Raw genomic sequence first — 22,500 nt, forward strand, 5'->3', positions numbered from 1 at the left:
TCTTTAAATCCTAAAAATCCTACAAAAAAAATAAACAAACAAACCCTTTGTTTTCTTCCTCTAGGTTTCGTATTCCTTCTATTCTTCCCTTTTTCCCAAAACTCTCAACTATTGTCCAGGCTGATTTTTCTTTTCTTTTTTTCTTTTGATTTTATGGGAGTGGGTTGACCGACAAACAAGCCGAAAGGGAGATGAGTGTACTGCGGCGTGTTCTTCGGTTCCCTGAATGATTCATCGCCTCGACATCAAATGCTCCGAAATGTCCTTCCACGGGGAAAAAAAAAAAACACATCAGAGAGCCGTGTTCCTGTTTCAGAGCAACCAATCACCATACATCGAGTCACTATTCATTTTTATACAATTACACTGTAATCGTCACTGTCGAGGCGAATACACACACAGGTACACAGGTATATAGTTATATATACACAATACATGGCCACCTGACCATAAGATTGGTATGTGGTGTTCTCCATTTCCTACCATAATAAGCGCCACCCTTCTAGTAAGATGTTCCACTAGATTTTAGAATGTGCTTGTGGAGATTTGTAAAGATTTGTTCAGCCACATTCGTTCACGTTCATTAGAATTAAGGGTCAGAGTTCTACAGCAGGAGATCTTCCACTCCCAACCATGTAAAAGCAGATCTTCATGGAGCTGGCGGTGTGCATTGCCATGTTGGATCGGGTTTGGGTCTCCTAGTTCAAGTGAAGGGAAAATGTATGCTACTGCATCCAAAGACATCATAAACAATTGTGTGGCTTCAGTTTTGTGGAAACATTTTGGGTAAGAAGCACATATGGCTGGAACAGTCAGGTGTCAGGAGAGCATAAGGAGAAAATGAGAGAGAAAAGTTTAGATGGTGTGGAGATGGTGAAGCAGGAAGTGGATAGGATTAGTAAGGAGGAAAGTGAGAGCAGCGATTGAAAAGTCGGTAGGTCCAGATGACAAACCGGTAGAAACATGGAGATGTTTAGGAGAGCTGCAGTGGAGTTTTTACCAGGTTGTTTAACAGGATATTGGAAGGTGAGAAGATGCCTGAGGAATGGAAAATGAGTGTGCTGTTACTGATCTTTAAGAATAAAGGAGATATGCAGACCTGCAGTAACTACAGGGGAATAAAGTTGATCAGTCACACCATGAAGTTATGGGAAAGAGTAGTGGAAGCCAGGCTGAGAGAAGAAGTGACCATCTGTGAGCAACAGTATGGTTTCATGCCGAGGAAGAGCACCACAGACGCATTATTTGCTTTGAGAATGTTGATGAAGAAGTAAAGAGAAGGTCTGAAGGAGCTGTTTTCTGTGTTTGGAGAGAGGAGTTGTGGTATTGATTAACCATTATGCTCTAAACTGTTGATGAAATTTGTAAATGTTTTTTCAGGATTTTACTGAAAAAGCAGATAAATCTTCTGGATCTTTTGACTATTTTATATTGAAAACTAAATTTACTGATATCTGAATTAATCTGGATCCTTTAGTTCTACAACGTTGAAATTAGAGCCTTTAACATTTACTTCTGGATTGTTGCATGGGATTTAAATATTTGCTCTAGATTAGATGAAATGAGATATCATTTTTAGGATTAGTTATCTTATTTAGACCTTGAGAATGAAAAGATTCCAGTTGCTTCTGTACATTTTTGTTTAGAATCTTTGAGTGTTTGTCAGGATTTAAAATTTCGTTCGTTTGATTGATTGTTTGGTTGGTATTGAAACCTTTTGGACCTGGGTTATGTTGTAGGGTTAGTATGTTCAGCTTCAGACTGATGTGTATAAAATTCTTTGACATGTAAGAGCATTTCCTGACTGATCAGAAAGTTAGTGTACGCAGCTAAAACAGCCGTTAGCGGTTGAGACTAGAGGCATTATCAGAACCTCATGTGCAGGTCGTTACTTTCGTACTTCTGCCCAGTTTTCACCGGGACTGTGTTTGTCATGCTTCACATAAACACTCATGTATCTGTAGTAGTGCACAAGTGCTGAGTCAGCTCTCCTCCTTTCCCTGACAGATAAGAGATAATAAGTCTGAGGGACTGACTTCAATATCAGCTACACAGAGCAGTACTCTCAGAGGAATGCATGTGTGTGTGTCTATACAGAGAGAGATTAAAGGAGAAATGGCTAGAGAAAAAAATGAGAAGAAAGTAAAGGAGAAATATAAAATGGTCAAACAAATTCAGGCACACTAAACGAAAAAACTAGCGCGCTGGAAAAGAAAAAGAAAGAAAGTACCAGAGAGAGAGAGAAAGAGAGTCCAATCCAGCGAGAAAGTTATTGAAAAAGAGCAAGACTGGTCAAAGTGATAGAAGTCAAAAGAAAGAAAACGAAGAGAAATACAGCGACAGGAATAAAAGGACAAAGAAGGCGAAGGAGAAATTAAAGTAAATATATTGGAACGGTTGCCAATATTCACACGCCAGGTGTAGGGCATAGGATTTATGACTTCTGGGACACAAGTGAAACTTTTTCCAGGATGTGAAAGACAGATTTGCTTCCGGTATCGCATACTGTTGCTTCACGTCAGCTTTGTGTAGGTGAACTCTGACACTAGGTTGTGTGGTTTAGAGATGATCATGTGACCAGGCGATGTCCAGTGTGGGTTTAAACCCACAATTTCTATTGTTGGCACGTCAGCGTTTGTAAAGAGTTGTGTATGAAAATCCTTCCCAAAGCTGATGTTTCCATCTGAAACTGGAGCTGGAGCAGGTGCATCAGTGTTCCTAATAAAGCTGAGGGTGCGTTTACATACAGGCAGTAAATAAAAGAGACACATTAGGTTTTTGTCCATCACTGTATTTCTGTTGGCCTGGGAATTGAGACAGACAGCAAAAAGAGAGACGTTGACAAAAGGACTGACAGAAATCAAATCTGGAAAGAGAAATACAGAGAAAGAGGAATTGACACAAAACAAGAGACAGACAAAGATAATGTAATACTACTGAGCCTTTGAGATTAAAACACACACACACACACACACACACACACACACACACACACACGTCCTCATCAGGTCCCAGGAAAATTAGGAAAAAACCTTGGATGAACTAATTCAGATGAGATCATTAAATAGCTTAGTTAATTGATCATCAGCAAGTGCGACCACCTCTAGAAAAGCCTTACGTTTTAGCAGTATGCTGGTCTGAGGGTGTTCAGGTGTGTGTTAATGCAACACCAAAGTGGAAAGACATCAGCAAGGTTCTTGGAAAAGCAATCTTTGCTGCCCCTCAATCTGGGAGGGGTTATAAGGCCATTTCCAAACATCGTTCTACAGTGAGAAACAAAATTCTAGACAAATCTTAGACCCCACAGGCCTCAGTTCGCACGTTAAATGTGAAAGTTCTGGAAAAGTCTGAACATGTATGGTTTGTTTGGAAAGGTCGCCAGGTGAAAGGTTCGTCGCTCTATAACGTACATGGCAGCATCTCAAGATTTCAAGAACACCAGCAACCCTACCTGACTGAAATGCTGTGGAGAGACTTTAAGAGGACTGTAATTATACAAAAGCCTGCAAACCTCAAGAAACCAAAGCAATATTACAAAGAAAAGTGATTCCTCGCAGACATTTGGCCATCATCTTCTTTTGGCTTTAGGATTCGCCTAATGGCAGCAGCCAAAAGAAGATGATGGCCAAATTGAAGGCATGGTTTTGCCTCTTTCAAACCATCTACCTGCATGTCTTCCCTCACCACATTCATAAACCTCCTCCTTGGTCTTCCTCTTTTCCTCCTTCCTGGTGGCTCCATCCTCAGCATTCTCCTACTGATATACCCCATGTCCCTCCTCTGCACATGTCCAAACCATCTCAATCTCACCTCCCTCACCTTGTCCCCAAAACATCCTACATGCTCTGTCCCTCTAATAAACTCATTTCCAATCCTGTCCATCGTCGTCACTCCCAACGAAAACCTCAACATCTTTAGCTCTGCTACCTCCAGCTCCACCTCCTGTCTTTTACTCAACACCACTGTCTCTAAACCATACAACATCTCAGGTCTTACCACAGTCCTATAAACACATGTTCACGTCCACACGGCTGCCAGGTTTTTAACGTATTGTTCTTTCTTGTAAAATGTCAGAAAAAGTGCCATAGAAATGGAATTTAAATATATTACTAGTATAAAGTTAATAAGTTAAATTAATAAATTGAAAAATAAAATAAATTAATAAATAAATATTAAAATAAAAATAAAATATCAATAAAATAAATGAAAAATAAAAATAAAATATCGATAAAATAAAAAAATATAAATAAATTAAATAAATTAAAATAAAATATATTACTAGTATAAAGTTAATAAATTAATCTAAGAATTTACTTATTTTTATGCTTTTATGACCAGTATTTACAAATGTATCTATTTTTAAAAATATATGCAAATAAACAGGCGTACAGACCGGTTTCACAATGTTAATGTACTTGCTGCCTATGATAAAATAAAAAATAAATGTAATTTCTCACACAAAATCTTATAACAAAAACAAACAAAAAAAGACCATTAACTTGGTTTTTAGCAACATTAAATGCTACAAAACAACTTTTACTTACGTTATAGCAGCTGTAAACACTAATTTCCTCACCAGCCTCTCTTTTATACTTAATAAGGCAAAATAATCCTTGAGGCGTCTGCTGTTGCTATAGAAACGATAATTTATTAGAACAATAACGAGGCTAATAATATCAATAAACCTGTGTTTTGCAGCTACACTCGTGCCAGAACTGCTGCTCGAGGACATTAATCAACACTTTTGGACCAATTGGAATCGAAACATTCAACATGTGTGTGTGTGTGTGTGTGTGTGTGTGCGCGAATATCCTTACAGAAAGTCATTATTAAAGCAGCATGTAGTCTCTCGCTCTTTAGTGCACTGTGCGGAAAAAGAGCTACAGCTGCAGCAACTAAAATCCAATGGGAATGTGTGTGTGTGTGTGTGTGAGAGATTAATATCATAATATAGGTCAAAGGAGCTAAGCACTGGGCTTATTTAAGAAAGCTCTGTGTTACACTCATCCTCATTTCATGGCTTATCCTCTGTTCCATACACACTGATCTCACCGATCTTTACAGCCTGAACATTCCCATGATGCCTTGCGTACGAGCGACACACCGTTTAAAAAAAATTCAGTCCTGATGGCAATACGAGAGTGTGTGCAACGAAACTAAAAACGAATCTTCAGAAGAATGCTGCTAAAAAGATTTCGCCACTTATCCTTGTATTTAGCAAGAAACCGCTAGAAACCAAGCTGGAAAACGTTAGCTTAGCAACATTCTAGCTAGAAAGCTGGACCGCTAAACTAGCTGGCAAAAAGGTCAGCAAACATCTATGAAGGCTTCATTACAAAAATGATGTCCAGATATCAACAGTATTCATTTAGAAAAATATTTGTATTGTATTTACCATAGGGATAAAAGGTTAATTTTACGGTCCGGTGTCGACAAACGTGAGCTTTCTGAAGCTCCACATTCAGTCCCCATATGCTGATTTTAAAATGTCTCCACTCTTCTGGGAAGATGTTCCACTAAATTCAAGAGTGTGCTTGAGGAGACTTTGTGGAGAATAATTCAGCCATGAGGGTTTAAGTAAAGTCAGGTAGTGATGTAGGTGAGGTGAGGAGGCCTGGGGGTGCGGTTGGTGTTCACATTTATTCATGTTCAGTAGGGTTGAGGTCAGAACTTTATAGCAGTCCACTCAAGATCTTACACTCCAACCCATCTAAAGCAGATCTTCATGCTGGAACAGGTTTGGTTCAAGTGAAGGGGAAAAATCATTACTATCCAAAAACGTTTTATACAATTATGTGTCTCTGACTTTCTGCTAGCAGTTTGCAGAAGAACCACATACGGCTGGTGTAGTATAGCCTAATAATTCTGTCCAAATATTATTCATTAATTAATAATATTTATTATTAATTTTTTAAATAATATTTATTATTAATTTCGGTAAGATAAAGTATATTTACAGCTGTTATATTGTATGGGGGGGTTGAGGGGGCACAAAACTAACTTGTTCTTAAGTCTTATCTAATACTGGCACCCTTGGTAAATATGAGCAAAGGTTGTCTTTACTGTTTTATGTTGTGGTGAATATTGCAATATTCTGCTCTCATGGATATCAAACGATTACAAGCACAATACAGTGGAACCTCGGGTTACGAGCGCCCCTGGATACGTAAAATTCAGGTTAAGAGTCGCAATTCATAAAACATGTTGCCTCTAGTTACGAGAAATTTTTTAGGATACGAGCGTTGCGCACGGAAAAATCGCAGGCAGGTTAGTTTTTTTTACGTATCGCCACGTGCTCTCGCTGCGCTCTCGTGCAGCACATACACATCCGCTCGTCGCTCTAACAGTGTGGAATTACTGAACTTTAAATACTGTACGTATTCCTATCACCATGCCGCCAACAAAGAAGCCTGATACAGAAGGTGGAAAGAAGAAAAAAGCCATCACTGTGGAAATGAAGAAGGAGATAATCGAGAAACACCGCGATGGCATGCGTGTTGTTGATATAGCAAGCCATTATAACAGGTCAACATCCACTATCTGCACAATACTAAAAAATAAGGATAAAATAGTTGATCTAGATACTGCAAGAGGTGTTACGATGAATGTTTCGTTGAAGCAATGGCCACGCGCTCTCAAAGAAGTGGAAAAGTTGCTTCTCATTTGGATAACCGTTTTTTTAAGAAACACTTTTTGGTTGTCCAGAACGAATTACCGAAGTTTCTATTCATTCTTATAGGAAAATTTGTATCGGGATACGAGCTTTTTAGGTTAAGAGTAAAGTGATGGAACCAATTAAACTCGTAACCCGAGGTTCCACTGTATTTTGTAAAAAACAAAAAAACACTATTTTAAATATAGGTATGGCACAATTATTGAATGAATTGAATTGAGAAATCGTTAAAGCAACATTTCCTGTTTCCTGTGGATGTACATATGATGCAACACATAGGTCAAATTCCCACAAATAGGAATATGGCTGTTATGTACGTCAAAATGTTGTTGAGATTTTCAAAAAATGGGAAGTGTCTGTCAGAAGATAGCAAATTGTTCAATATCCATGAGAGGAAAGTATTTCTGTGAATTTGTAATTTTAACAAATGATCAATAGTTTAAACAATATAAATAATTTCACAGCTTTCTTTACTTCTATTTATCAGAGGGGTCAGTATAATAGAGGGCACTGCAGTTAGTGAGACATTTCAGAAAAAACTATAAAGTTTTCCGCTTGGAAACTTGGGATGATCTTTTAAACTTCCGAGTTTAGCAAGTGACGTCAAATCAACATGGCCATTCGAGCGACCAGCAACAAACACAGCAGCGATTTTCAATACGTTTTTCTGCATAAAAACACACTGCTTCAGGTCAATCATTATACAAACGCTCTCAAATCCTGGGATTTGTTTTAGAAAGCCACCACAGAACAAGACCTTTTACGGGCCGAAGGAAAAATAAACTTGTCCGTGTTCACCTCCGTACTGATCTTTATTCCCATGAACTGATCAATAGGCCAACAGTCGTGTGGTTTAACCCACATTCAGGTCAAAATATCGACCTGAATCACTGAAAACACACAAACCGGCTTTCGGAACACGCTTCACTCTTTCATTATATATTCAAAGCTCAATAAAGTTACTGAACAAGATACAAGCACTTTAAAAGCTAACAAATTAAATAAACAAACAATGAACTTTTATAACAAAAACTAAAAGTGTCACCTTAATATATCCTGGCCCTGTCCATATTCTTTATTTTTATATTTAATATTTTTATATTTAATTACATTTCATGCGTTCTGGTGTTTTACTCTGTTTTTTTGTTTGTTTGTTTGTTTTTTACTTGTTCCTCTTTGTGTTTTTTCCCCAACACACACAAATAAGTAAATAAATAAATAAATAGGCCATCTAATGCCAAGTCCAACATCAGCTCCACCTCTGGCTTTGTGATCATTGATGTATAAATAATTTTGCCACCCTGAAAATGCAATTTTATGTATACGGTACAGTACTGTTATAGTAAATTTGACTTCATTTTATAATTTATAATACAATTTTCATTCATAAATTTCATAAGTCAATGAAAAACAATTCCCTATAAGTGTTGTGCTCTATGGTGCTCTCCGCAAGAGACCAGGAAAATACCAAATAACTAATTAGTTATGTGGCAAATGCGATTCTGCTTTAAACCGGGGCGTGAGATTCGAACCGCAGTAAAGCGGAGGATTACTGTAATTAATCATGTACGGATCATTTTATACATTATTATAAGTCAGAGGTGCACGTAGAAAAACGGTGTAAAGGGAAAAAACACGTTCCAAACTGGCAAAACTACAAGTTAAGATTTTTCTCAGCAGATAGATAGACAGCTAGATAGACAGACAGACAGACAGACAGACAGACAGACAGACAGACAGACAGACAAAAAATAAATAAATAAATTAACAGTTAAACAAATGCACAGTTTGTCAAATTTATGGACTTTTATGGTTTTCCAGGAGACACACGCATGTTCCTTTTGTTTCTATGCGACCACTTTGGTAATGTAACAGTATAAAGATTCCCTTTTTCCAAACAAATCTATAAATGTCCAGATGTTCCACTTATTTTCATTGAAAAATCCTCCCTTATAATGAGAAACAGCTTTACACACACAGATGAAATACTTTGCTGTGCCTCTGGTAAAACTTTCCAAAGATGTTCTTGACTAGTTGGAGATTATTTCTTTATGATCCAGTTCATCCCAGAGCAGTTCAGTAGGATTTAGGTGCGGTGACTGGGCAGGTCATTCCATAATAAACATCACTCCAGACGTCTGTCTGCTCTTTAAATAACTCTTTCAGAACTCTTGTTTATATGGTGAAGTCGGTTCCAACGAGCCGAACTAAAGTATAGAATGGTAGCCATGTTGGTTCAGGATTCCTTTTATCCCAATTCAAATATAACCACAGAAAATTCTGCGGTTTGTTAAAAGATGTTCAGATGATCGTGTGACCAGGCGACATTTAATTTTCCGAATCTTAAACTGCCCAGTGTGGGTTGAGCCCATGCCTGCTGTAACCTAGGATTCCTGAGGTTCTTGGAACGATGAGGACGTCTTGATGTAGCCATTTGCCTCATGTTCACTCCGGGATGCTTTTCTTTGCACCATTAATCGAGTGAACAACCATTAAAATCGCATTTCCGAACACAACTGGATGTTTTTTGTTTTCTGCACCATTCGGTGTAAACTCTAGAAAACGTAGTTTAAGGCTGCAAATAAGCGGAAAATTTCCAGTCCATTTTCATAAACTCTCCATGGGAACTTACCAGGAATTTATGGAAATTTATTAGAAATATAAAACAAATTTATAAAGTTATTTTGTAAAATCCCAGTTTACTGGCAATAATTCCAGTAAATTCCCATATATTCCCGTTAATTCCCATGGAAAGTCTTGAAAATTCCTGTAACTGTAATCGGATAATTGTGCATGTGTTTCTAACAAAGTGGAGGATGAGTTTATAAACTCTGTGGAGAGAAAAAAAAAAAAAGATAGAAAAGACGGAGAGGTGGCAGAAAATTATAATAAATAAATAAATAAATAAAAACGTGACAAGTCTATCAATCATTACCCATAATTTAGAACACATGTCCAGATTAAGTACTTATCAGAAACATGTTAAATGCATTTATCTCTTCTTTAACTTCTTCCATTTGAGTAACGTCAGATTGAAGGACGGGACACGGACAAAGACGAGGACAAGCCTGAGTACCGTCTCATTTCATATCCATTAAATTGATTCGAACTCTTTATGAGGCTGCGTTTCGTCCCTCTGATTCAGAGGTCACTTTGTTCTGTAGCAGCTGCCAGAGTGGGAATGTCAATGTGTTTGTGGTTTTGTTTTCATCAAGGCTGCCATACGTGTGTGTGTGTGTGTGTGTGTGTGTGTGCGATTTTTTGTAAATGGTGATTTGTCTCTGCAGGAGGTGAATGAGGTTACTGTAGGAAGCTCGTTGTACACATGCTGTAGCAGCGAATAAACACACACACACACTCACGAAGAAAAGCACATCTTGTGAAGGCATGTGTGTTTATGCCATCTTATGTAATGCACATTTACAAAATCGCTCTAGAACACCAAAGCACATGCGTGCGTGCTCTCACACACACACACACACACACACACACACACAAGAAACTCATAAGAGTGAGAATTATTTCTCACTCATGCAGTGGATCAGGTGCTTTAGTGGCAACATGAATCCAATTTTCTGTTGTCCGCAATGCCAAGTAAGGTTTACAGCGTGTGTGTGTGTGTGTGTGTGTGTGTGTGTGTGTGTGTGTGTGTGTGTGTGCGCCCTGAACACAGACGAGGCTCGACCAGAAGAGAGGGAAATGCGCAACTAAAATGCAGATGGGCTCTTACAGTTCACATCCGGCCACAAGCTTTTAATATCTATGACTCAGGTATGACACGCCTCTGTCTTTGTGATTGACAGGTGTTTAGACCGGCCCCCTTTTTCAACAACTTCAATAAAACTGGCAGGTCAAAAATGCCACACCCCCTTCACAAGACTGAAATGCACAGAGGACATACCTCTTTTTGAGAGAGTGATAGAGAATGTGTGTGTGTGTGTGTGTGTGTGTGTGTGTGTTTTAACGATCACCTTACCCCTTTCAGCTGACACTGACTGCTGGAGAGCTGCTATCTAAAACTCTGAATAAGCAGCAGCACTTCCTGTCTGACAGGAAGTAAGCGTGCGCAGCCGTCGGGTTCACAGGAAGTGATTATTGAACGTGGAAGTCAGGGGCGACTCAATAGCGGGAAGGTCTCATAACAAAACGGAAGACATCGATCTGTTTATTAATGCTATCGCTCCTGGAGTGTCTTCCCTTGAGGAAGGCCCTGTGCTCCGACCTCCAGCTTCCCAACATCAGTGGGATGTGCGAAGGATGAATTTCACAGTGCTGTAGAGTACATGTGACAGGTAAAAAAGAGGGGAAAGAAAAGGAAAGGAAAGGAAAAGGGAGGAAAGGAAAGGAAAAGAAGGAGGAATGAAAGAAAAGGAACGGAAAGGAAAGGAAGACTCAAAGGGAACAGAAGTGAAATCGGATTGGACAGATTAAGAAATGAGAATAAAAAAAAGAAAGGGCAAATAGAAATGTGAAAGGGAGAGAAGGGAAGAAACAAAAATGAATAAGGGAAAGAAAGGATGGAAATGAAAAGTTTGATTCGATTAGATTTGTTTAGTGCTCTTTAACCAGGGACATTGTCCCAGAGCAGAAGAATAGATTAGGAGTGGAAATGTTTTGAACTGATAAATTAGACCTTATAAGTTTCTCTCTAATGAGCCAGTGGCAGCAGTGGAAAGGAAAAACTCCCTGAGATGGTATGAGGAAGAACCTTCAGAGGAACCAAACTGCAGACATTGTAGCATTGTTTATATTAATTACAGTACAAATCCATTCTCTTAGTACTTGAGTTGGTCTTCATGGACTGTTTTCGGTTGTTCACGTGGTGATCCTGAGCGATCTCCAATTGGAAAAAGAGAACTCCATACAGATGTCGAGATGAAAATAGCAGAAAAGGGACTGTATTTTTTCTACACAAAAGTAGAATGAACATTAGCTTGTTCTGTCTTTCTTTTCATTGCTCAAATGTGATTGGACATTTACGAGCTCCCACTTCTCCTCTGAATCAGGCTCCGGTCAGCACTGGGGCACTTCTACAAACCGAAACCGAACCGAACCGCTGGACTCTCACTACATTAATGAGCGTCTCTGATGCCTGGTATAGTCACGCAGCCTCTGTCACCGTCCATCCTCTGTTAGTCATTAGCGATTTCACCAGACGAATACATATAATCCAGCCTCCTTCCTCTGACGTCCCAGCATGCACTGGGGTTAAATTGGGTGTTTGGAGTATTAAAACCCATAAATAAAGCCTATAAAGGGCTATAAATAACCCGTGGATGATGTCAGGAGCCCCGGATGGGTGAAACAGAGGACGTTAGAATGTGTGGAGGGGAGGAGGAGGCTAAAAATAGCAATCATTACCTCACACACTCCTCTGAGAGAGAGGGGAGCGAGAGAGCGAGAGAGAGAAGGAGAAAGAAAACGTGACAGGGAGAATGGAAATTAATGCAAAGATGTGCGTGAGGTAAAAAACAGAAGAAAAAAAGAAAAGATCAGCGAACCGATGAGAGAGAACAAGGGAAAGAATACGAAAGAGAAAAAAAGGTGAAGGAAAAAAAAGAAAAGAAAAAGAAACAGAGTTCGTGTTCCGAAATGATTCCCGCGTCCTCACCCACGCTCACGGCACAGCACGGGACACGTCACTACACGTCTACAACACACTCATTCGCTTCTGCTGCACGTTAACTCTCTGCTTGCTGTTCTGTTTCTGTGAGGTAAAAACAGACAGGCAGAAGATGAACAGACAGACAGATGGACAAAAAGACAGAACTGAAAACCGACTGAGAAACGAACAGACCGGAGGATAGGCAGAAGAACGGACGAAATGACGAACAATCAACCTGTCCGTATTTTTCACAACATAAAGACTCGGACAATAATTCTGCATATACACTGTGATATCTTAATTAATAATAAGTGTGTGTCTGGGTGAACAGACAGACAGACAGACAGACAGACAGACAGACAGACGCACTCACTGCTTACATCTTAGTTACAGCTATTAACTTCTGTACAGCTATTTTTTTGTCCATGGGCATCTCATTTGGCAAACATTACTTAGTAAGTAATTAATAAAAAATGTAAAAACATAATGAAATGCCTTGCAGCTACAACTGACTTTACACCAAAATTGTTTTCCTCTGCTGGAATGATGTAATGCACGTCTGGTAGCACTGCCTTCTGAAGAGAAAATAATTTAAGGAAGTAAATAAGTGCAAAAGAAAAAAGAGAAGAAACTATAAAAGCATTTAAAATCCTAATAAATTTCTGCATCTTTAACTGGGACCAATTATGAACTGGAGTGATGTAGCTGAGGCAGAGGAACTGTAAAGGCAGAAATCATACATCAGCGTTTTCTATCGTTATAAACAAGTCAATTCATAAACATTTTTTTTTTAAACACCTTTCTGTTTAGACCACGCCCACTTCAAGTTTAAATCTGCATACAACTAAAGATATATAATGAAATTGACGTTCTCCTCAGAAACAGAAAGACAAAATGACTTACTGAATACTTTTTATTCTGTCCAACACACCAGTAGATCAGTTTTATTAGCGTTCTCAATGAACGCAGTAAATTCAAAACATCCGTAACTATCGAAAAACATACAGTTTGTGAGTCTACGTTTTCCTGATGACCTCTAAGAGCTACACGGAGGCTACCGTTATCTGCTTCGCGCCAGGTGGTTCTTTTCCTCCGCCTCGTGCAGCGATTCGTTGATTATATCCTACTTATTTTTCCTCGAATCAACGTCCAAATATGGCACCACGAGCCACCGAAAAAAACTGTACTGAAGTGACAAACATCATTCTTCCACAACACATTTATAATCTAAACAAAAACTTTGGGTTGCCAGATCTTAACCAGACTGTTAACATGAGGGGAAAAAAGCACAACAAATTTTCCCCTCATGTAAACAAATTTTTTTTAAATATTATTTTCAAGTGAAATAACGATGAGACAAAATGGACGCCGTAATGGAAAATGAGCGAAAACGAAAGAAGAGACACGGCTGTGAAACGGGGACTCGTGTTTCCTAAAGTCATTCATGCTCATACACACTTTTACACAGAGACAGGAAATAAAGCAGAGTGTGTGCGGAATCAAACGTGTGTGAAGACGAACCTGTGATTTGCAACCGCACAAATTAAGAATTAACACGTTCTGACCAATCAGAATTCAGGATTCAGCAGCAATTTGCTCTCATTACAACCAGCTTGGATTCTGTTGGCCTGTTTGTGGTTCCACACCCACACACACACACACACACACACACACACACACACACACACACTCAACAGGCCGTTTTACAGGATTCGGTGACTCACTGGGTTTTGTATGTTTGTGAAGATGATTGTTTATCAAGTCAAGCCAGTTCTGATTTGATTTGATTTATTTTCCATTTGAAAAAGAAGATAACTATTTTCATAAGAAGGTCATCAATTAGAGTCAATTACTAGAAGACACTTCAAGGACAAAATATATTGATGACAGAAAAAAACGTGTCAAATCAATAAACTGAAGTCGCAGGCCGCGTTTTGTGTAAATTCATCACACACAACAAATTCTACCGCATCACTAACACACCAGACCCTTGATCAAGTATATAAATCCTTTAAATGTACATAAGGTTTTGTCATGTGATGTCAAACTCTTATCACAGAGGTTTTAAAAGGTTCAACATTTTAAAGGTTTATTGTTGATGTCCATGAGATAAACAGTTCATGAGACAAGCAGCTAGGACATCAATGAGACAAGCAGCTAGGACGTCCATGAGACAAGCAGCTAGGACGTCCATGAGACAAGCAGCTAGGACGTCCATGAGACAAGCAGCTAGGACACCAATGAGACTAGCAGCTAGAACGTCCATGAGACAAGCAGCTAGGACACCAATAAGACAAGCAGCTAGGACACCAAGGAGACAAGCAGCTAGGACACCAATGAGACAAGCAGCTAGGACACCAATGAGACAAGCAGCTAGGACACCAATGAGACAAGCAGCTAGGACACCAAGGAGACAAGCAGCTAGGACACCAATGAGACAAGCAGCTAGGACACCAATGAGACAAGCAGCTAGGACACCAATGAGACAAGTAGCTAGAACATATATGAGACATGCAACTAGGACACCAATAAGACAAGCAGCTAGAACATCCATGAGACAAGCAGCTAGGACACCAATGAGACAAGCAGCTAGGACACCAATGAGACAAGTAGATAGAACATATGAGACATGCAACTAGGACACCAATAAGACAAGCAGCTAGAACATCCATGAGACAAGCAGCTAGGACACCAATGAGACAAGCAGCTAGGACACCAATGAGACAAGTAGATAGAACATATATGAGACATGCAACTAGGACACCAATAAGACAAGCAGCTAGAACATCCATGAGACAAGCAGCTAGGACACCAATGAGACAAGCAGCTAGAACCTCCATGAGACAAACAGCTAAAACCCCTATAAGACAACCAACTTCCTGTTGTGATCTACATTACAGCAACAACACTGATAAACAATCATCTCAACACCAGCATCTTATTCTCTCACTCAAATGTCACAAAAAATATGGTACCGTCTCTAAAAAAAAGATAAAAAGAAAACTTCGCTGTACTAAAGACTGTTTGCTTTTTTTGTTCATTTGTTTTTGCTACTTTCATGCCCCATACTTTTTCTGGGGAAAAAATAAATACATTTTCTCTTTATTAAAAGTCCTGAAACTGGAGACTCCTTCAACACCACATAAATAACTACTGGATTTCCTTTGTAAACAATCCTATGTTTTGTTTAGTTTTGAATTGAGAACTGTATAATAATGCAGTATAATAAAATCAGATTTAAAGATATTTTTGATGTTTTAATATTAAAAAGATACAAATGAAAGCTTGGTTTGTTCACCTGGATAATGAGTCCATAATCTGTTAAATTCCATCAATTTTAATTGTCTGAAATTTTTATTATTATTATTTATTATTAACACTATTAATAATAATAATTATTATTACATTTCTTTGTTTGTAAATAATTCAATTTAAGCAGCTAATTTTAGACTTTCATTTTTATCTTTTTTAGTTTTAATAAAAAAATAAATAATTTAATCTAAACATTACATTAAGTATAATTGTACAATTGTTTTTATTGTTTTATGAACTTTATTTCACACTTAATAGTGATTAAGATTAAGTAAAGCTGCAGACAGAGGCATGAGTGTGGCTAAGCCTTCTGACAATGCATGTGTGTGTGTGTGTGTGTGTGTGTGTGTGTGTGTGTGTGTGCAAGCCTCCACCACTTGTCAAAAGCAGCTGATTGACCCATGGTGTTTAACATACAAACATACAAACAAACAAACAAACAAACAAACACGCACACACATTTATATGTTACATTACAAATTATATAATGAGACATTACATAATGACGCCAATCTTGCGGCACGAAATCTTTTCAGAATTAAATCATAAAGCCCTGAATTAAAATCTAACCGAATCATGAAGCAAAGCATAAAAATATAAAAACATTTTAAATGTTTTCATCTCAAAGCCGAATCACAGACCCTGCTGTCAGACTGATGTGTCAGGGGATGTGGCTTAACATTTAAATGTAGAACTTTACCTCAGAAATGATTCAGATCATAAAACAGTGTATACCTGAATTACAGAACCTGTCAAAATTATGCAAACATGGAGTCTGTTATGGTTTAAAAAAAAAATTCCTTTCTTTATATGCAACAAACTTGGTCATTTAAGAGTATAAGGGTTTAATTTGACCAAACAAATCTATAAATATCCAGACTATTTTCATTGAAAATCCTTTCTTAGCATAAATTATAGCTATACAAACTCTCATAACTATGTGCCCCGAGCGACGTCCCTTGCCACCGCCCTCCCACCACTGAACCCCCCCCCAGAAGTGCCGCCACGCTGGAACCCCACCACAACCTGTAGAGATTGCCCGCAACACCCATCGCCAACAGAAAAGGAGAGGCACCTCTCCAAGGGTCTTTGTATCTACTGCGGACAGGCAGGACTTATGGCGACTTCCTGCCCAGTAAAAAGACAGGTTCGTCGTTGAAGGGGAGACCCATGCCGAGCAGAGTTCTTCCGGTCCTCTCCAAACCTTTCCTGGACATCCACATGCTCCCCAGGGGTCAGGAACACCAGATCGCAGCTTTTGTGGACTCTATTCCTTAGGCAAGCCATAGCCATCGAGTCTGAGCCAATGCCAGCCACCCTTCAAGTCCAGCCCTCGATGGTCAATAGGGACATGTTGAATCAATGTCTCTTTGACTACAATGACGATATCCTGGTCTTCTCCTGGTCCCTGAGGCCTCCCCTCAGGAGTCTCTCTGTTCCGGAACAGCTGCGGTCGCAGGTACTCCAATGGTGCCACTATTCCCCCTGTTTTGTCTTTCCAGCACCCCACGCACTCTAGCTCTCTGGTGCTTTTGGGGGCCCACCCTCCAGAAGGATGTCCATAATTGTGTGCCCAAGGACCCCATAGGCCGGGCAGTGGGGCTACTTTGGCCGCTGCCAGTACCCAGACATCCCTTGTCGCACATCGCTCTGGACTTTGTCACCGGGCTTCCTTCTTCTGCTGGTTATACTGACCATAGTAGATTCTTCAAGATGGTACACTTCATTCCCTCGGCCAAGCTGCCCTCAGCCAAGGAGATGGCTTTACACCTTCTATAGCACGTGTTTCCCTCTACACGGCCTTCCACGAGGCATCCTCTCTGACCAGGGCCCGCAGAGAGACTTAACCAGGAGCTAGAGACCAGACTCCGCATTCTGTGCACCCAAGATGCCTCTTCCTGGGCATCCAAGTTATTGTCGGTGAAATACACACATCACTCCCTCAAGGCTTCCAAAAGTTAGCCAACCAAAGGCACCACCCTGCACCCTGTTGTTACCGTCTTGGACAAAACGTATAACTGCCCACCCGGGACCCATCCCTTAAAGCAATATGCCGCAAACTCTCTCCACGATTTCTGGGTCCGTCAATTTCCAAAGTTATACGATTTTTAAGGTCATCACCCGAGTGGCCGTTTGACTTAAACTCCACAAGGCACTTTGGTGTGTACCATATTTCACGTCACCCTCCTCAAAACAGTCCCAAATATCTCTTTATTTAGGGGAATTTTTGCTTTATACCTGATTTTTACTTTCCTCTATTGTTTTCTAGGCTCCCGGACTTTAGGACTGTATCCTCGGGCTCTCGCCTGCTAAGAAGTTTTTGGACAGTCTGTATTTTTTTCTGCCCTTGCGCTTTTTAAAGACCGTTTTGATTTTCATTCACCTGCATCCTGCATTTGGGTCCTTCAGCCAGTTCTTTTCTTTAAACATTAGGCTTCCACCTCAATCATGTGTTACTGCGAGAGTGAGGCAGTCTGATCACATCTTCTCTACAGTTCTCCATTTAAGTTCTTCTCTTAGAGCCAAATATGTCAGAAAACACCATAAACATTTCTTCCACTCTTCCAATTCTTCTGTTTTTGCCTTTTACAGAGTTTGTTGCATAGAAGCAAAAGGAACGTCTCAAAAACCATAAAAGATATCATTTATTATTAATATTTTCCTTATTTTTCTAACACGTGATCGAGTAAAGAATCATTTACATTTTATTTTTTTTTTATCTAATCAACAAACAGATAGAGTAATTTCCAAAAGTCCCTTTTAAAGTCCCTGACCAGGAAATGATCGTGTTTTTCTGTACCAGCACATCCTCCCCTTATACAAGAGCAACTTGCAAAACACTGCATTAGTTTTATTCATTATACAATAAACTGCTACACTTTTTATTTATTATTAAATAGACGCATTTAATAATGTGGGATGTCGACTCTTGGCATAGAAATGGCATTTAAGATGAGAAATAAACATTAAATAAACCTAGTATTTCCTGTTAATAAATACGACCCAGATCTGATAGAATTCGATTTGCTTTGATCGTCTGTATTAGATAAGTATGAATCAGACACTTTCTGTTCACTGATGAATGATGATGATGTAAAGAAGGAGCTTTTTAAACATCAAACTTACAAGCAAATCACAAAACTATCACAGCCTAGATCTAATAAAACCAAATTACACAAATTATTTACGTAATCTTTTTTTTTTTTTTTTTTTGATTTCTATTTAAATTATGATTAGGATCGTTATAACGATTGGGTGATCTCGGATCGGTTCTTCTTCACCACGGTCTCTATCGGATTGGTGGTTAATAACGAGCACAGCGTGCGCCGGCTTGATAATTCATATTACACAACGGCTTAACGGCTCCAGAGGTCGTCCAGATGGCACAAGGGCCAAAGTCTGAACGTGTGAGAGGAGCTCGCTTGTAAATCTTGAAACCACGCTGAGGGAAGAGAATTTGCTTGTGTGTATTTGCGTTTGTAGGAGACGTGACGGAAGTGCCAGTGGAAAGGAAATGGCAGACTGCGTGCGTGCGTGCGTGTGTGTGTGTGTGTGTGTGTGTGTGTGTGTGTGTGTGTGTGTGTGTGTGTGTGTGTGTAAGAGAAAGAGAGAGAGAAAGGGAGGTCTGATAGCAGGTTCCTGTGGCTTTTGCTTTAGGTGTTATAGCTGCTTCTTTAGACCTCAATTCCGTTTACACATCCGCTATAACGGCTTCTTTCTGGCATCCAGGCCGTAGTGTTTCTCTCAAAACAATGCGCACATACATACACACACACACACACACACACACACAAAAAACACAACACAACACACACTAAAAATGTCATGCACATGCTCATTTCATGATTTTGAATACTTTTATAATAATACGAATATAATCGACAGTTTCTAGACGTTGTGTGTGTGTGTGTGTGTGTGTGTGTGTGTATACATATGGATATAGGTATGTAAAAAAAAAAAAAAGCCCTAGGTCGTGCAATTCCCGTAACATAAACAGTGACGAATTTAGCGTGATGAAGCCTTTTATTCCGCTTACACCAAAACTTTTTTTTTTCTTGCCAGTTTACCCCAGCTTCTCTTTTCTCATCTCTTAAAAAAAAAAGACTTCCAGATTGACCTCCGACTGTGACGAAGCTTTAACACAGGAGACTTCTTTCCTAATAGTGGAATAAACATCTCCTTACAGCAAACAATGTCATGAATGCTCTCTTAATAGATGTATGTACAGTGTCTACTGTAGAAACTATACAATTTGAAGCTGCAACTACCTTCAGAGCTGCTGTTGAGGAACATTAATCAACGCTTTCCAACTAATCTATTGCTCTATGGTGTAAACCTTATCAGATACACACTGTAGCAGTGTAAACAGGGTTCTTCAGATGCATTTTGGAGAAACGCAGAGAAGCTGCACACGCCTTTATCTAGAAGGAAGTGAAAGCTGAATGATAAAGCTGCTTAGAAGTCTACTGGCTCCAGCTTTGAACTTTCACAAATTTAAAACTACATCAAAAATAATCCAGGACAATACTCCAATCCAGGCTGGAATGATCAATATGTATCAGAATTAGAAAAAAAAAGTGCTCCATGCATGAAACTTGATGTTCAAGTAGAAAAAGTTGTTCAGTATCATAAGAAAATAATTTTCTCACCTCCTTCCGGCGTGTGGGAAAGCTCCTGGAAGTTCTACAGCAGCGAGGAGCCTGTATGAGGAAGGAATGGAGAATAAATTGCAGTAATGAAGGTGATTTGAGCAGTTTATTGCAGGTCCATACCGCTCCTGCTGCTTCCTGCACATGAACCGAGCTCCTGTTCACGGTTGCCAGATTGGCGCTTGTACACCTGTTAGAGTGGTGTCAGACTTTTTTTTTTTTTAAGTTGTCGATAAAGTTTCAACGGGTGTGGTTTTTCCTCAATAAAACTCGGCCAAACAGCGCAATTCGTGTATTCGACTTTAACAACGGGTTTGACTCGACGACCGTTTAGCGATACACAAATCTAAAAGCGGCGGAATGAACCTGGCAACCCGGATTCACGGCTGTCATACGGAAATAAAGCGGCGCTGAAACGCAAAGCGCCGAAAAATAAACGCGTTCAAACTCAATGTCGCCGAACAACCGAAATTCTTCTTCACCTCGAGATGTGGGATGAACGCAAAGCTTGTGGGGGAAGAGGCTTCAATTAAATCCGTCACTCAACCCGTGTCGCCATATTTAACTCCGAGTGTGACGTGTGTCAAATTAGCATTAGCATCATTATTAGCATAAACCTTAACGACGCTTGTTAGCTTACACCCCACCACCCCCTCCTTCTTTTTTATTTTTTTTAATATAATCGTGTTATTTTGTTTATTTCTTTGTTTCAACTATTTATTTTTTGCGTCAGTGTCTAACTGCTTTGAGACAAAAAAGTTAATATTGCCATGAAGTGCAAAACTTTTTGGCCCCCAATATAAATAGGATTAACTATTGCTCAATAAAAATTAAATTTCTTTTTTTTTCTTTTTTTTTCCAGGACATTTTTTAAAAATAAAAACAACTCTAAACTTGAAAAAAAAAGTAAATATCATGAAATGTAAAACCCGTCCCCAATACAAACACAGGATATATATTAAAAAAAAAAATATATACATATATATATATATAAATAAATTCTTTACACCTTTTTTTTTTCTAAAAAATGTATAAAAATTAACCCTAAACCACTTGAAACAAAGTCTTCCTGTTTTGAAAAAGTTTATATTCCCATGAAGTGCAAAACTTTGTGTCCTCTTTGGTTCCCAGTACAAGCCCAGGCACTGTCCATTGCTAAAAAAAAAAAAAATAATAAAAAATTATGATAATAATAATTATATATATATATATATATATATATATATATATATATATATATATATATATATATATATATGTTATTTTCTAAACCACTTTGAACTTTAAGTCTTCCTCTTTTGAAAACTTTTATATTTAAATACAAATCAGCTTCATTTATAAAAAAAAAAAATGTATATATACTGTACATTCAGACCTTCGTACTATTTTTATTAATAAATAAATGACAATAAAAAAATAAAAACAACGCAATCATTTAAACCAAGTCTTCCTGTTTGAAAAAAGTTTATATTCTCATGAAGTGCAAAACTTTTTGCCCCTTTTTGCTCACTGTACAACCCCAGGCCCTGTTTTAAACTCAGTAGAAATAAATTTATTTTTTAATAAAAATTAAATAAAAAACAACTCTACACTACTTTGAACAAAAGTCTCACTGTTTTGGAAAAGTTTATATTCCTATAAAGTGCAAAACATTTTTGCCCCTTTGGTCCCGGTCTAATGCGCATCATAAAAAAAGAAAAAACATATATAAAAATACAAAATAAATATATATATTTATATATATAATAGATTTTTACTAAGAGTTTTCTAAAAAGAAAGGAAACAATAACAATTCTAAACCATTTTGATCAAGTCTTCCTTTGATATTCTCATTAAGTGCAAAACTTTTTGCCCCCTTTAGTCCCCAGTACAAGCACAGGCTTTAACTGATACTCAATAAAAAAAATGTTTTTTTTCCCCAAAGACCTTTTTTTTCCTAAAAATGAAATAAAAACAACTCTAAACTACACTGAACCAAGTCTTTCTGTTTTGAAAAAAGTTTATATTCCCATTAGATGCAAAACTTTTCACCCCCTTTGGCCTTATCTATTGCTCAAAAAAAAATTATAATATATACGTTTTTGAAACAAGGCCCTTTTTCCCTAAACCATTTAATAAAAACAACCTAATAATCCGAAACATCTGAACCAAATACAGTGCTTTCCTTACATATGCAAATTAAAACTAATATTCCACTTAAAATACTCAGATCACACTCAGAAAGTGAAAGAGAAAGTTTATAAAGTGATATCATTTTCATA

At 38.4% G+C, this 22,500-nt stretch overlaps 1 protein-coding gene across 7 annotated transcripts in view; it reads right to left on the minus strand.

Annotated features, from left to right (window-relative positions):
* The window catches only part of taok3a (TAO kinase 3a), a 64,824-nt gene that overhangs the window by 39,188 nt on the left and 3,136 nt on the right, over positions 1-22,500 (minus strand). For 2 of the 7 annotated variants that reach the window (XM_046841274.1, XM_046841268.1), the window contains exons 1-2: positions 20,363-20,715; positions 20,240-20,290 (exon numbers count right to left, since the gene is read on the minus strand). The gene's annotated coding sequence lies outside the window, so the exon portion shown is untranslated. The other 5 variants (XM_046841275.1, XM_046841270.1, XM_046841272.1 and 2 more) reach the window with 3 other exon arrangements.

Source organism: Silurus meridionalis, chromosome 27 (assembly GCF_014805685.1).
Source record: "Silurus meridionalis isolate SWU-2019-XX chromosome 27, ASM1480568v1, whole genome shotgun sequence".
In the NCBI taxonomy this organism is placed as follows: Eukaryota; Metazoa; Chordata; class Actinopteri; order Siluriformes; family Siluridae; genus Silurus; species Silurus meridionalis.